Genomic DNA, 16,842 nt, shown 5'->3' with positions numbered 1-16,842 from the left:
ACAGTAATAAGATCTTTCTAGCAACGAGTCTACTCGTAGAGCTCACAATAAGCATGTAATTTCAAAAAATACGGATGCAAAAACACAACACAGACAATCACCAGTTAAGTAATCCTATAGGTAAGCATGTATGCCAAATAAACCATTCGATCATGAAATCCTTATATCTTATTTCATTCATACAAACTCTTCGTGCGACTTTCCCCTACCTCGGGATGTCGTGCAGCTGTGTGCGTCTACGGGTGTAGATGATATGAGGCTCAGGCCGCGGAGCCAGAGCGGGGTTCGATGCGAAGTCTGCAAAAGTGTGAGTATTCCATTATGATAATAAAATTTTATGGTGCAACGGGGACCAGGGTAGGATTAGGCGACCGGGGATTTCGGCCCCTTCCTACAGAACAACAAATGGCAGGGGCCTCGGCCCCTGCCTGACGAAATAGTGAATGGCAGGGGCCTCGGCCCCTGCTTGACAGTGAAACGAAGGGCTGCAATACAAAGCAACGTATGGCAGGGGCCTCGACCCTTGCCTGACAAAACAGCCGACAGGGGGCCTCAGCCCCTGCCTCTCGAAGGCGACAAGTGACAGGGCCTCGGCCCCTTTGCTTGCCAACACTTAATGGCAGGGGTCTCGGCCCCTGTCAAACAAATTAATAAACAGCAGGGGGCTTCGGCCCCTGCCAGGCGGAACAGAGAATGGCAAGGGCTTCGGCCCCTTGCATGGCGAACAAGAAATGGCAGGGGTCTCGGCCCCTGCCTGGCACAATTATAAACGGCAGGGGCCTTGGCCCCTGCTCATTCAAATAGGGAATCGCAGGGGCCTCAGCCCCTGCTTAACGAAATAAGGGATGACAGGGGCCTCAACCCCTTGCCTGATGAATCGACGAATGGCAGGGGTCTCAGCCCCTGCCTGACAGAGTCACGACGACACCAAAAAGGGGGGAAAAAGAGGGTGCCGCAGGGGTGATTGGGCCCCTGTCGGCTCTTTGACAGCCCCAAGAGGGAGGGAGAAATCAGGACGGGGGTGACAGGGGGACACGCCCCTGCGTGCCGAGAACCAAGGGGCAGTAGGGGGATATCCCCTGCCCTCCTAGAAGCCAAGTGGCGGCAGGGGGCGAGCCCCTGCCTGCCCAGCAAAATAAAGGGCGACAAGGGAATTGCCCCTGCCAGCCGAGATAGGAAGGCGGCAGGGGCATTACCCCTGCGTGCCAAAACCCTAGAGGCAGCGGGGGCGAGCCCCTGCCTGCCGGGAAACAGGAAGCGGCAGGGGCATTGCCCCTGCCTACCGGAGATCGAGAGGCGGCAGGGGGACTAACCCCTGCCAGAGAGAGAGAGACCGGGGCGACAGGAGCCACCAACCTCCTGCCGACCCCTTCGCAGGCCACAGAGGAGAGGGGGGGGGGGGCAGGGGTCGTGCGCCGCCTGTCGGCCTCCCGGCGAGGTGACAAAGAAGGGGGGGGGGAAGAGAGAGAAGAAGAGGGAGGAGAAGAGGTTGGAGACGACGTACCTGGGGGGAGAATGACGTCGGCGGCCGGCGTGGGGCGCAGCGACGGCGGCGCTGGTGGCGTGCGCAGGGAAGGGGGAGGTCGGCGCGATGGGGGCGAAGGGCGACAAGAGAGAGAGAGGCGTGCCTCCCCTCGCCCTCCCTGCAGTGCTCTTAAAGAGCTCGAGGGGCGAAAAATCGGGGAAGCCTCGATTGGCTTCCCTTATCGGGTCGCAGGTGCGTGGGGGGGGGGAGTTGCGGCGCACAGGGGAAAGGGTTTTCTCAAAACCCTTTCTCCTGTGTTGGGTTTTAAAACCCTATCGATGACGGGCCCATGTCGGGTCCGGACCCGACCCGGGTCCGATATAAATTTTTTTTTTTTTAAAACTGTGGATTTTACATCCTACCCCTCTTAAAAGAATCTCGTCCGCGAAATATTTATTGCCTTGAAGAATCAAAATACAGGTCAGGATATTTTTCCCTGATATCGCTCTCAGGTTCCCACATACATTCGTCAATTCCATGATGTTGCCACCAAACTTTTACAAAGGAAAAGTTCTTTGATCTTAGTACTTGGTCACGACGGTCGACGATCTCCACTGGTCTTTCTTTGAATGTCAAGTCCCCTTTAATGTCCACATCATCATAATGAATGATGTGCGATGGATCGTGAACGTACTTCCTCAACATGGATACGTGAAAAACATTATGGATCTGAGCGTACTGAGGAGGTAATGCCACGCGATAAGCTGCTTCTCCAATTCGCTCCAGGATTTCAAACGGTCCGACGTATCTAGAACTTAGCTTTCCCTTCTTCCTGAACCGAAATACGCTCTTCGTCGGAGATACCTTAACAAAAACCATCTCGCCAATTTCGAAGGTAAGCTCTCGTCGGCGTCTATCTGCATAGCTTTTCTGCTTACTCTGAGCGGTACGGAGTCGTTCTCGAATCACTTGCACTTGTTGAGTATAGTGTTGCAAAACTATAGGTGCCTCCAATCTTCGTTCGCCAACCTCGTCCCAGTAGACAGGTGATCGGCACAACCTCCCATACAAAGCTTCGTATGGGGCCATCCCGATGCTCGCATGATAGCTGTTGTTATACGCGAATTCTGCCAGACTGATGTGGGAATCCCACTCTCCCTTCCAGTCCATCATACAAGCTCGAAGCATGTCTTCCAAGGTCTGAATCGTACGTTCTGACTGCTCGTCAGTCTGAGGGTGAAATGCAGTACTGAACTTCAACTTTGTGCCCAAAGCCAGCTGAAGTTGTCCCCAAAACCTTGAAGTGAATCTAGGATCACGATCGAAGATAATCGAGACCGGAACACCGTGCAGCCTCACAATCTCTCTAACATAGAGATCAGCGAGACTATCCAACGATTGGTTGAGACAGATAGGTAGGAAGTGAGCAGACTTGGTGAGTCTATCGACAATCACCCAAATCGCGTCATGCCTCCTCCGCGTCCTCGGTAGGCCGACTATGAAGTCCATGGTGACATCTTCCCACTTCCATAGAGGGATCTCTATCTGCTGCATGACTCCACCGGGTCTCTGGTGCTCGATCTTGATCTGCTGACACGTTAAACACTTCGAGACATACTCAGCCACGTCTCGCTTCATACCGTTCCACCAATAACTGCATTGTAGGTCCTTGAACATCTTCGTGCCGCTAGGGTGAATGGTGTATCTAGACTTGTGGGCTTCTGCAAGAATTTCATTTCGTAAGACCGGGTCATCAGGAACCCAAAGGTGCTCCTTCAACCATATACTTCCATCCTCCTTCAGACGAAAAGGTGTATCTGCCAGTATTGCTTGAGCCTTCAACTTCTCGTAGCGTGCATCCGTCTTCTGCCCATTGATGATCCTCGCTAGTAGCTCAGATTGAGCAACAAGGTGGGATAAACCGATTGAACCTTGAGTGATTGCGAAAGGTTCCCAAGAGGCTAGGTCTTCGACCAACCTCCATCTAGCAAATAAAGCATTAATCGAAACTTTCGGTGCTTTGCGGCTGAGGGCGTCAGCCACGACGTTCGCCTTTTCTGGGTGGTAGGAGAGGGTGAAGTCGTAATCCTTGAGGAATTCTAGCCAACGCTGCTGCCTCATGTTCAATTCTTTCTGCGAAAATAGATACTTAAGGCTCTTATGATCGGTGAATGCCTCAAACTGCTCCCCATACAAGTAGTGTCGCCATATCTTCAGTGCGAACACCACCGCAGCTAACTCTAAATCGTGAGTTAGGTAGTTCTTTTCGTGAATTTTAAGTTGCCGAGAGGCGTAATCGATCACTTTCCCATTCTGCATCATCACAACCCCTAGGCCTGACCCAGAGGCATCAGTATAAATCACGAATCCGCCTTTACCGGAAGGTAAGGTCAAAATAGGAGCACTGGTAAGTCGCTCCTTCAATAACTGAAAACTCGCCTCGCACTTCTCGTCCCACAAGAATCTAGCCTCTTTCTTCAGCAACTTCGTCAGGGGTAACGCAATTTTTGAAAAATCCTGAATGAATCTTCTATAGTAACTCGTTAGTCCAAGAAAACTCTTGATATCACGTGCGTTCTTTGGTTGCTGCCAATTGAGTACAGCCTCAACCTTTGCAGGGTCCACAAACACTCCTTCCTTAGAAATAACGTGTCCCAGAAACATGACTTTCTCGAGCCAGAATTCACATTTAGAGAACTTGGCATACAAACGTTCCTTTCGCAGGGTCTCCAACACGATGGTTAGGTGTTCCCGATGTTGCTCTCGACTTTCTGAGTACACCAAGATGTCGTCGATGAACACGATCACGAAGGTGTCCAAAAATGGCTTGAACACCCTGTTTATTAAATCCATGAAAGCTGCTGGGGCATTGGTCAGTCCGAACGGCATGACTGTGAACTCGTAATGTCCGTATCTCGTCTGAAAAGCAGTCTTAGGAATATCATCATTTCTAATTCTGAGCTGATGGTATCCAGACCTAAGATCGATTTTCGAGAAAACCTTAGCCTTCTGTAATTGATCGAACAAGTCTTCGATACGCGGCAATGGGTACTTGTTTTTTATTGTGGCCTGGTTGAGCATTCGATAGTCGAGGCACAGACGCAAGATCTCGTCCTTCTTCTTCACGAAGAGCACAAGAGCTCCCCAAGGCGATACGCTGGGGCGAATGAATCCCTGATCCAACAACTCCTGCAACTGCTTCTTGAGCTCCTCAAGCTCTGTTGGCGCCATCCTGTAAGGTGCTTTAGAGATTGACGTCGTACCTGGTAGCAATTCAATATTGAATTCTACTTCACGAGACGGTGGAAGTCCCGACAGTTCTTTAGGAAAAACGTCGGGATAATCACGAACAACATCCAACTCACCGATGGGAATAGGCATTGGATCTGATTGGATAACACTAACCAAAAAGGCAGTGCATCCTTTCCGCAAGAAGTTCTGCGCCTTAAGCGCCGAGATCATCCGGCTTGCTCGTACAGGTCTGGGAATTCTGAATTCTACTCTCGGAGAGCCTAGAGGTAATAAAACGATCTTGCCATCACGGCAAAATATCTTGGCATGATACTTGTGCAACCAATTCATGCCTAGGATGACGTCAAATTCTGTCATCTCAAGCAAGATAGCACAAGCAGGCAAGTGTCGCTCTGCCACAACTACGTCCAATTCAGGTATGTAAGTGGTGCAAGCTGTGTTCTTCCCAACGGGGTTATACACGTCTAAAGCATTGTCAAGTGGTTTTACAGTTATATGCAATTGTTTTACGAATTTTTCTGAAACAAACGAGTCGGTGACACCACAATCAAAGAGTGCAAAAGCTGCTTGACCAGCAACAAGAATGGTACCTTGAACGAGATCCCCTTTTGTCAATTGTTCGACCGTGGCTGCATAAACTCGACCCGGCTCCTTGACACTGCTTGGTTGTGCTCGTTGTTGCTGCTGATGAGGTGGTCGAGGAGGCTGAGATGCGTTGCCGGTTCGCTTGAGGTCATCAGCTGCTTTCTTTCGACAGTCGCGTATGAAATGACCCATCTTGCCACAGTACAGGCATCTGCCAGTGTCCCGCGGACAAGATTGTCCTACATGAGGCCTCTTGCACTTGGGGCAGTTATCCCCAGACGGCTGTCTGGGCGGTGGATGACCCTGCTGTCGTTGGCGCTTTGCCGGAGGGAACTGTTTCTTCCCTCCCTCAGTCTTCACGGGTAGTGGTGGCCGCTGCCCTGGGCTGCCGGAATAGGTCCTCTTTTGATCACCACCTGTCACAGGTGGCTTTTTCGCCTGAACACTCTTTGAACGCTCCCAATCTTCATTCAGTAGGGTGGCTGCTGCTACAGCCGCAGAAAAAGTCGCGGGCATGCTGGTGAGAACCCTATGCCTGAGTCCTTCCTTCAGTCCGCGAATGAACTTCCCAGCCCGCTCATGATCATCCTCGAATAGGTGAGGACAGTAGCGCTCCAACCATTGGAATTTGGCGATATACTCATTCAAACTTAAGCTGCCTTGGCACAGCTCCAGAAATTTCACCTTCTTCTTTTCCTTCGCATGAGGAGGGAAATAGTTTTCAAGAAAAGCTCTCCGGAAGGTCTCTCAAGGAATCACCTCATCACCTGGGAACTGCACCAACCGGGTAGTGTCCCACCACTCGCGAGCGTCGTCCTTCAATCGAAAGGACCCGAACATCGTCTTCTTATCGTCGGGAACGGACAACACTTGGAACACCCGTTCCACCTCTTTGACCCAACTCTCCGCCAAGTCAGGGTCAACCTTGCCAGAGAAGGTAGGAGGGTCAAGCTTCAGAAATTTTTCATATGTGGCGGTTGGTGTATTCCCAACAAGAAAACCCAGATCCTGCTGGGGGCGACCTTGGCTACGAATCGCCTCTGCCAAGGAGTTGAGGGTATCCATCATGAATCCCCTCTGCTCACGCAACTCATCAGCCATGCTGTTGCTTGAGTTTCCCGTCATCCTTAAAAAGCAACCAAGGTTAAGAGTCAAAAATACTAAAGAAGCACAATAAGACATAAGTATAGGAGCAAAGGCAAAAATATAGATCTTTATTACGAAAGTCTTTTATTTGGAATCCAGCAATGCTGGTACATAAGCAAAATTCTATTATGTAATTATAAATGAGTTCACAGACTCCAACAAAACTGGGTAGGTGCTACCTCCCCTTAGGAACGGCTAGAGTACTTCCTAAGATATTCCCTTCTATTGCTTGTGCGCCTGAATCTGCGCTTAAGGGTGAAGGGAAGTGGCTCCCCATAGGAGGTCTCCTGTCCGTAGAGGAGCGTCGCCAGAGTATATTCCGGTGAGCCAAGACTATAACTTGACGAATCAGTTGCAGGCGTATATGTGGGTGATACACCGCCCATTGGGTCTGCTGGAGGTGGCGGTTGCTCGCCTACAGTCGAAATTGCGATTCTGCCATCATGCTCGGCCTTGTGGAGGCAAGCATCCATGGTGTGCCCTGATTCTTCACAGAATACGCAATCCTCTGCTAACTCAGGGGGAACAAAATCTCCCGATGACTTTTGTGGTGTCTGATGATGCATCCGAACATGCGAAGGCGCGAATCCACCTTCTCGAGCATACACCTCAGCCCACGTTGCTGCCAAGGGTATTTAGTAGGCGATCGGTAGTGGGGAGCCTTGCTCATCCGTAAAAATGGGTAGAGGAGGGCGGTTAGCCCAGTAACCAGCCCTGAGCATCACATGTCCTTCCCTCTCCCTTACGGAACGGCCACGCACCCTACACGTGCCCCTACCGTGACTACCACTAGAACCAGCAAACGGATCCATCTTTCGGACGGTACTACGAATAGAAGCAAGAATATAATTTAGTCTAAACATGCTATAAAATATCAAAAACTTACTTACAGCTCGATGGGATGCTCAATAGTCAAGATTCACCTCTTTCTGATCTGACTCTGATACCAAGTTGTAACGCCCCAAAATTTCGACTTGTGATTTCGAAAAACCCTTCAAAGATTTAAAGTTTTCATTTTTAAAAGCGATAGCGGACGATATTTAGAAAGGAGCACAAGTCAACAATCCTATGTACGTTAGCTGAAAAATCATCATTCACATGAACAACAACTTAAAGGGATTGAGGAAATAAGACAATACATTAAAAATCTGCAGTTTATTACAAAATGAGCATTTTCCCAAGGTTCAATAATCTAAAGAAAAACTCAAAAAGACTCAGAGTCAAGCCGCCAGCAGAAAGAAGGTAAATCTTGAGCCATGTTACACCACACCATCGGCCGCTTGAGAAGTCCTACTCATCACCTGCTCATGAAATGGGTCAGTTTCATAACAAACCAGTAGGTGCACGAATAAATAAGTAGAATGAAAATAAAGCAGAACATTCATGAGATAAACAGTTATTATATTAAAACAATCAATACAATTGTAATCTATTCTAACAAGTGTAATATGTGCAAAGAGCTATTGTTTGAATCATTTCAAGCAGTGTAAGTCTCAACTATTCAAAAAAAAAATCTTTAAGTTCTGATATTAACTGGCTTGTGGGTACGCACAGACGCGAAACATACAAACAACCGAAACCGATCCGAGGGTATATTATGTCAGGTGTTTTCATTAACCCGGATGACTGACTGAGTCCGCTCCTAAGGGGACGGTCAGTGACCAAGAGAGTAAATCCCCAAAGGCATTCGTGGCTCATGGATGCATCCAACTTCTGCAGAAGTACCTGAGAGTTACCACCTAGGATAATTTATGGTAATCCCAATTCCTCTAACTTCGATGGCGGAGGAAGCCGAGTCTTTTGCCCGTGGGGTGGTTGTTAACAACCTTTCCATCGGAGTTTTTGTACCATCCATCCTCTCCCTTGATGAACCGTGAAGGTCGAATGAGTACGATGGGGGTTTCTTAACCGCCGCCCCATCCAACATGCTCTGGTCTATTAGACCCACTCGAGCATCTTGCCTGTGAAGGCGAGTTGTCACCATTTATGTGATCTCAGCATTGTGCTAAATGCATGCATTGAGGTCGCTACAACCTCATCATCCAACCATCGTAACCCACATGGGACGTACTTGTCCAAAAAGTATGATCGTATCTTCCTAGAGGTACGACTACGATGAGAGGACAACATATAATGTTTTATGATTCTTTTGGTTCATACATGACATGTATTATTCTTTTAGCAATTGGCCTGTGGAGGCCGGTATTATCGCATTGATATTAATAAAGTGTTGATGGTTCACTTCGAGGTACTCAATGACCTCCTGTACTATTTGTATCATACCTGCCTTAAGGTTTGATTACGATAGTAAGTTCGTGGGTTTCTCGATAGATAACCCATCACAGTGTTTCATAAAATCAGTATTTTACTTGGCATGCTCGAATACTAAGAAGCAAGAAGTCTCATACAAGATTCATCAGGCAATAACCAGTAAGGCATCTACAGTAACTTACAACAGTGAGCAAGGCGGAAATACAGTAATAAGATCTTTCTAGCAACGAGTCTACTCGTAGAGCTCACAATAAGCATGTAATTTCAAAAAATACAGATGCAAAAACACAACACAGACAATCACCAGTTAAGTAATCCTATAGGTAAGCATGTATGCCAAATAAACCATTCGATCATGAAATCCTTATATCTTATTTCATTCATACAAACTCTTCGTGCGACTTTCCCCTACCTCGGGATGTCGTGCAGCTGTGTGCGTCTACGGGTGTAGATGATATGAGGCTCAGGCCGCGGAGCCAGAGCGGGGTTCGATGCGAAGTCTGCAAAAGTGTGAGTATTCCATTATGATAATAAAATTTTATGGTGCAACGGGGACCAGGGTAGGATTAGGCGACCGGGGATTTCGGCCCCTTCCTACAGAACAACAAATGGCAGGGGCCTCGGCCCCTGCCTGACGAAATAGTGAATGGCAGGGGCCTCGGCCCCTGCTTGACAGTGAAACGAAGGGCTGCAATACAAAGCAACGTATGGCAGGGGCCTCGACCCTTGCCTGACAAAACAGCCGACAGGGGCCTCAGCCCCTGCCTCTCGAAGGCGACAAGTGACAGGGCCTCGGCCCCTTTGCTTGCCAACACTGAATGGCAGGGGTCTCGGCCCTTGTCAAACAAATTAATAAACAGCAGGGGGCTTCGGCCCCTGCCAGGCGGAACAGAGAATGGCAAGGGCTTCGGCCCCTTGCATGGCGAACAAGAAATGGCAGGGGTCTCGGCCCCTGCCTGGCACAATTATAAACGGCAGGGGCCTTGGCCCCTGCTCATTTAAATAGGGAATCGTAGGGGCCTCAGCCCCTGCTTAACGAAATAAGGGATGGCAGGGGCCTCAGCCCCTTGCCTGATGAATCGACGAATGGCAGGGGTCTCAGCCCCTGCCTGACAGAGATAGGAAGGCGACACCAAAAAGGGGGGAAAAAGAGGGTGCCGCAGGGGTGATTGGGCCCCTGTCGGCTCTTTGACAGCCCCAAGAGGGAGGGGGAAATCGGGACGGGGGTGACACGGGGACAAGCTCCTGCGTGCCGAGAACCAAGGGGCAGCAGGGGGATATCCCCTGCCCTCCCAGAAGCCACGAGGCGGCAGGGGGCGAGCCCCTGCCTGCCCAGCAAAACAAAGGGCGACAAGGGCATTGCCCCTGCCAGCCGAGATAGGAAGGCGGCAGGTGCATTACCCCTGCGTGCCAAAACCCTAGAGGCAGCGGGGGTGAGCTCTTGCCTGCCAGGAAACAGGAAGCGGCAAGGGCATTGCCCCTGCCTACCGGAGATCGAGAGGCGGCAGGGGGACTAACCCCTGCCAAAGAGAGAGAGAGAGAGACCGGGGCGACAGGAGCCACCAACCTCCTGCCGACCCCTTCGCAGGCCACAGAGGAGAGGGGGGGGGGGGGAAGAGAGAGAAGAAGAGGGAGGAGAAGAGGTTGGAGACAGTGTACCTGGGGGGAGAATGACGTCGGTGACCGGCGTCGGCGTGGGGCGCAGCGACGGCGGCGCTGGTGGCGTGCGCAGGGAAGGGGGAGGTCGGCGCGATGGGGGCGAAGGGCGACGAGAGAGAGAGAGGCGTGCCTCCCCTCGCCCTCCCTGCAGTGCTCTTAAAGAGCTCGAGGGGCGAAAAATCGGGGAAGCCTTGATTGGCTTCCCTTATCGGGTCGCAGGCGCGGGGGGGGGGGGGGGGGGAGAGTTGCATAGCACAAGGGAAAGGGTTTTCTCAAAACCCTTTCTCCTGTGTCGGGTTTTAAAACCCTATCGATGACGGGCCCGGGTCGGGTCCGGATCCGCCGATATAAATTTTTTTTTTAAACTGTGGATTTTACAACTTCTTCATCTTCAACATCCGGAGCCGCCATCGCCTACTCTTCATCACCTCCAGGTACATGGATACTAGACTCTGGTGCTTCTTTTCACCTGAGATCTCATAAAAACTCTCTCTCTAATGTTTTTTCCGAACCCATATCTTCTTATGTTTCTACGGCCGATGGGACATCTTTAAAAATTGAAAGTATTGGGACACTTGATTCTAAAACTTCTCAAACCTTTTTTGTTCCTAAAGTAAGAGTCGTTCCAAAAATTAATCTAAATCTTTTTTCCGTTTTCCAAATCATCGATCATGGATGCAAAGTCTCTTTCTCACCTAAAGATTGCATCGTGCAGGATCTCCAGTCAGGGAAGCTGATTGGGCAAGGCCATAGAAGGGGTGATCTCTATTTTGTGGATTTTTTCACTCTTCCATCTAAGTCATCTTGCAATATTGTAAAGGACAAAAGTATTGGAATTTGGCATGAGAGACTTGGTCATCCAAATTTTGTAAAAATGTCTCTTTTTCCTTTTTTGAACAATACTTGTAAAGACAATCACGACTTGTAAAGATTGTATTTTTGGGAAATCTAAAGCTACTCCATTTCCTCAAAGAAATTATTTCACCACTCGGCCTTTTGAACTTGTTCATTCCGACGTATGGGGACCTTCCCATTTTTTGTCCAAAGGAGGATTTTCGTACTATGTGGTCTTTATTGATGACTTCACTCGATTTACATGGACTTACTTCTTAAGTCGCAAATCCGAACTTTTCTTCTTCTTTAAAGAATTCCATGCGATGGTTAAAAAACAATTTTTGGGAAATCTATCCATTCTTAGGTCCGATTCGGGAGGCAAATACATGTCCAATGAATTTCAAAGCTATTTAAAAGAAAATGGAATTTGTCATCAACGTTCTTGTCCTAACACTTCGCAACAAAATGGTCTTGCGGAAAGAAAGCATAGACACATAATAGAAACCACAAGAACGTTATTAATTTCAAAAAATATTTCAAAATCTTTTTGGGCCAAAGCAGTTCTATCCTCAACGTATCTTATCAATAGAATTCCTTCATCTTCTTTAAAAAATCTTTCTCCATTTGAGAAACTTTACAATATGTCTCCCGATTATAAAAGACTAAGAATTTTCGGATGTAAATGCTTTGTTTTAACTCACAAAAATGATAAACTTTCTTCTAGGGCTATTGAATGCATTTTCTTAGGATATGGCGAAAAACAAAAAGGTTATCGATGCTTTGATATATCAAATAATAAACTCTATATCTCAAAAGATGTTACATTCTTAGAAGAAGAAAATGTTTTTTCGCATAAACCAAATGAAGATATTGATTATTTCTTTTTATTTGACTTATTGCCTCAAGAAAAGGTCATTAATGATAATATTGAATATAGTGAATCGCTCATAGACGATTTTTTTGAACCTTCAAATGATGACCAAAATTTACAAGAAAATGTGCAAAGGCAAATACAAGTCTACTCTAGAAGAAATGAAAGTAATCCTCCTTGTGCCCTTGAAAAATTCTCCCAAAATGAGTTAACTGAAGAAACCTCTCATAGAAGATCAAATCATATTTCAAAAATACCAAATAGATTTGTATCTTATGATTCTTTTTCCCCAATTTTTCGGGCATGTCTACTTGCTCTTCACTCAATTCATGAATCAACTCATTATAATGATGCTAGACAATATGCCCATTGGAAAGAAGCAATGGAACTGGAACTTGATGCTCTTAAGAGGGCTCAAACTTGAAAAATTGTTGATCCACCCAATGACAAGAAACCCATTGGATGCCGATGGGTTTTTAAAGTTAAGACTAAGTGCGATGAATCTTTAGAAAGATATAAGGCCAGGTTAGTGGCCAAGAGATATGCCCAAGAGTATGGGATAGATTATGATGAAACCTTTGCCCCTGTTGCTTGAATGACTAGTGTTCGAGCTCTTATTGCAATAGCCTCTGCTAAAAAATGGCCAATTTTTGAATTAGATGTCAAAAATGCTTTTTTAAATGGAAATTTAAATGAAGAAGTTTACATGGAACCACCTCCGGGTATGAATTTAAATGGTAAAATTTTGAAATTAAAAAAGGCCTTATATGGACTTAAGCAAGCTCCTAAAGCTTGGTATGATAAATTTAGTAATGTATTAATCAATTTAGGATTTACTTCTTGTTATACTGACACTGCTCTTTTTTGTTAAGAAAACAGGTAATCTCATCGTTATTCTTCTGTTATATGTTGATGATATGATCATCACTGGGGATGACAAAAAGTGGGTAAATGATGTGAAGTCTATGTTAAAAGAAACTTTTGATATGTCTGACCTTGGATTCTTGAGATATTTTTTAGGAATTGAAGTGGCTTACTCCCCGCGAGGATACATTTTATCTCAGATGAAATTGGCAGCAGACATTTGTACCAAATCTGGAATATCTGATGAAAAGAAAGTTGAGACTCCCGAAGTTATCAATGCAAAACTGAGACTTGAGGATGGTGTTCTTCTTGAGGATCCAACTCCCTATTGTCAATTAATTGGATCTCTCACTTACTTATCCATCACTCGTCCAGACATAGCTCATGCAGTTCATGCTGCAAGCCAGTTTCAGCACGCACCTACTACAGTTCATATGGCGGCTGTAATGAAAATTGTGCGATACATCAAAAATACCATCTCCAAGGGACTCTTCTTATCCTCTTCCTCATCTCTTGAATTAATTGCTTTTACTGATGCTGACTGGGGAGGAAATTCCAATGATCGTATCTTAACTACTGGTCTTTGCATTTTTTTAGGTGAATCTCTCATCTCGTGGAGATGTAAGAAGCAGCAGAAGGTCTCACTATCATTCACTGAAGCTGAATATCGGGCTATGACAATGACAACAATGGAAATCGTGTGACTCAGAGGACTCCTTGGTGACATGGGTGTCCTCATGTCCTCACCCATCAAGCTCTGCTGTGATAACAAAAGTGCGATCTACATTGCAAGTAATCATATGTTTCACGAACGGACCAAGCATATCGAGATGGATTGCCACTACGTTCGAGATGAATTCCTCAGAGGAACTATCACATTACCATACGTCACTTCAGAATATCAACTGGCTGACTTCTTCACCAAAGCGCTCCCAACTCCACGATTTATGTTTCTTTTTGGTAAACTTTCGGTCTTCTCCGCGTGAAGTTTGAGGGGGCGTGTTAAATTATGTATATATATATATATACATACGTATATATATATATAAGTATATATATACATATATGTATATATATACAGTTTTCCTTTTTTCTCGAAATACCCGATAGGGGTATTTTGGTAAAACCACATGTAACCATTTTCTTTTTATATTTTTCTTTTCTTCCTTTTTCTTTTTTCTTTTTTCCTTTTTTATTTTTCACCTTTTTGTAAGACCACAAGGGCCCCACACATGTAGTCGTTGGGGCCCCAACGGTCAGATTTATGACCGTTGGGGCTCCCAATGACTACATGGGAGCCCCTTGTGGTCCCTTCCTTATGACTCCCTCCTCTATAAATAGAGGAGGTTTTCCTCTTGTATGCCATGGGGTTTTTCACCCTTCTCCTTCTTTCTTCAATAATATTCAACTTATGACTTTAAGTCATTTTCTACTTTTGTGAGTTTTGTGTGTACACTTTTAGTGTTTGTGTTCTTGGCTATTGTGGTCACTCTTAAAGAGTGCTTTTGCTCTATTGGTGCTTCCGCCCCTCTTCATTACACTTCTTCCCTCAGCCCGCTTCTGATTTATGTGAATTCCCTTTACAGAAATAGAAAACGGAGAAAAGTAGACACATGAATTAGTATCACAACAAAGTTGTGAAACAAAAATATTTTGTTTTTGGTATATTTGGAACAAGTAAAGTATTCGACAAGGAAAGAAGGTCTTTACTGGTAGGAACAATGGCGGTGCCTATGTAAGTGATGTGATGGTGTTTACCATCTCCTATAATCACACTTCCATTACCACGTTAAGGTTTTATGTGAGAGAGAATACCTGAATCTCCTTTGACATGATGCGCTGCCCCCAAATCTATATACCAACTTGGGGAAGAAAATGTCAGAGCATGACCTGGCAATGAGTGCATGTGTGCAGCCCACTGATTTCCAGCCGGATTCTGGTAAGTATTAAGCTATCCAAAACTCGCATTAAGAGCATCTAGATCCCATGAGCTCACAACTGAATGAGAGGAGTTGAAAAAGTAGATGGGGCATGCATAAAATTCACTTGAGATCGTGGAATAAAACCAGTCAAGGGAGAACCTGAAGGTGTTGTAGCTGCAAGTGCCCGAAAATGAGCTAGGATAGGCATGGTAGGTGGTCGATACGTCGGAACATACTGCCAATAACAATTGTTGCAGGTGTGATCTATCTTCCCGTACATCTGACATATTGACTGGAAGGAGAAGAAGGGGTTGGAAGGATACCTATTCTACATCCACCAGAATTACGTCCACAACCACGTCCTCTTCCTCGAGAGGAGCTAAAGTTTTGGACTGCAATCTTAACCTCATGAGACACTTCATATTTCGAGGATGCTGGCGATATATTGAACATGGCTTCATGCTCCTGTGAACTCACAACTGGAGGAGAGAAAGTAGATGGGGCCTGCATAAAATTTGTTGAAGACCGTGGTGTAAAACCAGCCAAGGGAGAACCTGAAGGTGTTGTGGTTGCAAGTGCCCAAAAACGAGATAGGATAGGTACGATAGGTGGTTGGTATGTCGGAACATACTCCAAATAACAATTGGAGCAGGTGTGACATTTCTTCCCGCACATCTAACATATTATGTTTGCTTGATTGGAAGGATAAGAAGGGGTAAGCAGGATACATGTTCCACGTCCACCAGAATTACATCCACGACCACGTCTTCTTCCTTGAGAGGAGCTAAAGTTTTGGACTGTAATCATAACCTCATGAGGCACTTCATCCTTTGAGGATGCTAGCGATATATTGAACATTGTTTCGTGCTCCTGTTAACTCACAACTGAAGGAGGAGAGAAAGTAGATGGGGCTTGCATAAAATTCGTTGGAGGCCGTGGAGTAAAACCAACCAAGGGAGAATCCGAAAGTGTTGTTGCTGCAAGTGCCCAAAAATGAGCTAGGATAAGCACGGTAGGTGGTTGGTACTTCGGAACAACCGCCAATAACAATTGGAGCAGGTGTGACATTTCTTCCCGCACATCTGACATATTATGTTTGCTTGATTGGAAGGAGAAGAAGGGGTAGAAATGATACCTATTCCACGTCCACCCGAATTACATCTACGACCCTCTTCCTCGAGAGGAGCTAAAGTTTTGGGCTGCAGTCATAACCTCTTGAGGCACTTCATCCTTTGAGAATGCTGGCTATATATTGAACATGGCTTTATGCTCCAACAACATGATTCTTAGTTTATCAAACGGTGGATGTGGCACAATACTTGTATAAACAGTGATGAACATGTTGTATTCTGATCCAAGGCCTGTGACTGTTTTGGTGCAGATATACTCATCAGACAGTGGTGATCCTATGGCAGCAAGCTGATCTACAAGAATCTTAATCTTGTTGAGATATTCAACATGGTTGGAATCACCCCTTTGTAGATATGCAAACTCTGCTTTTAACTGAAAAGCCTTTGGAGTTGAAATTTCCTCATAGCACTTATGAAGAACGTTCCACAACTCTTTCGCCGGAACTGCTGACGAAATATGAAGCAAAACTTCGCTAGAAAGGGTAGCCTTAATGAAGGTTACAAAAGACTGATCCTGGATTCCCTATCAAAATTAGACTGTCCTTTTTTTGCAAGAACAACAGAAAAACAAAGTCAAGAATCAGAGATGCCCAGGGAACATGTCAGATTGGACCTAACGTTATCTAAAAAAAATTAGGCTTGATGTGATCTATAGAAATCGATCACGAAACAAAATTTTGTTTTAGGGGCTGACGTGATCAAGCATTGATCATGAAAAGATTTGTTATTTTTTTTGAAGGCCGGCGTGATTAAGAGAAAACGATCACGCAACAAAATTATTTTTTGAGACTGACGAGATCAACAAAATTCGATTATGAGATGGAAGACCACATTTTTTTTTAT

The 16,842-nt window shown here is 46.0% G+C and overlaps 1 protein-coding gene across 2 annotated transcripts in view; it reads left to right on the top strand.

The window, feature by feature from the left end:
* The window catches only part of LOC149840607 (ubiquitin carboxyl-terminal hydrolase 5-like), a 114,211-nt gene that overhangs the window by 94,663 nt on the left and 2,706 nt on the right, over positions 1-16,842 (top strand). The window lies entirely within an intron of this gene.

The sequence above is a fragment of the Nuphar pumila genome, chromosome 4 (genome assembly GCF_984573655.1).
Source record: "Nuphar pumila chromosome 4, dmNupPumi1.hap1.1, whole genome shotgun sequence".
NCBI lineage: Eukaryota > Viridiplantae > Streptophyta > Magnoliopsida > Nymphaeales > Nymphaeaceae > Nuphar > Nuphar pumila.
This window is presented reverse-complemented; position numbering and strand designations above follow the sequence as displayed.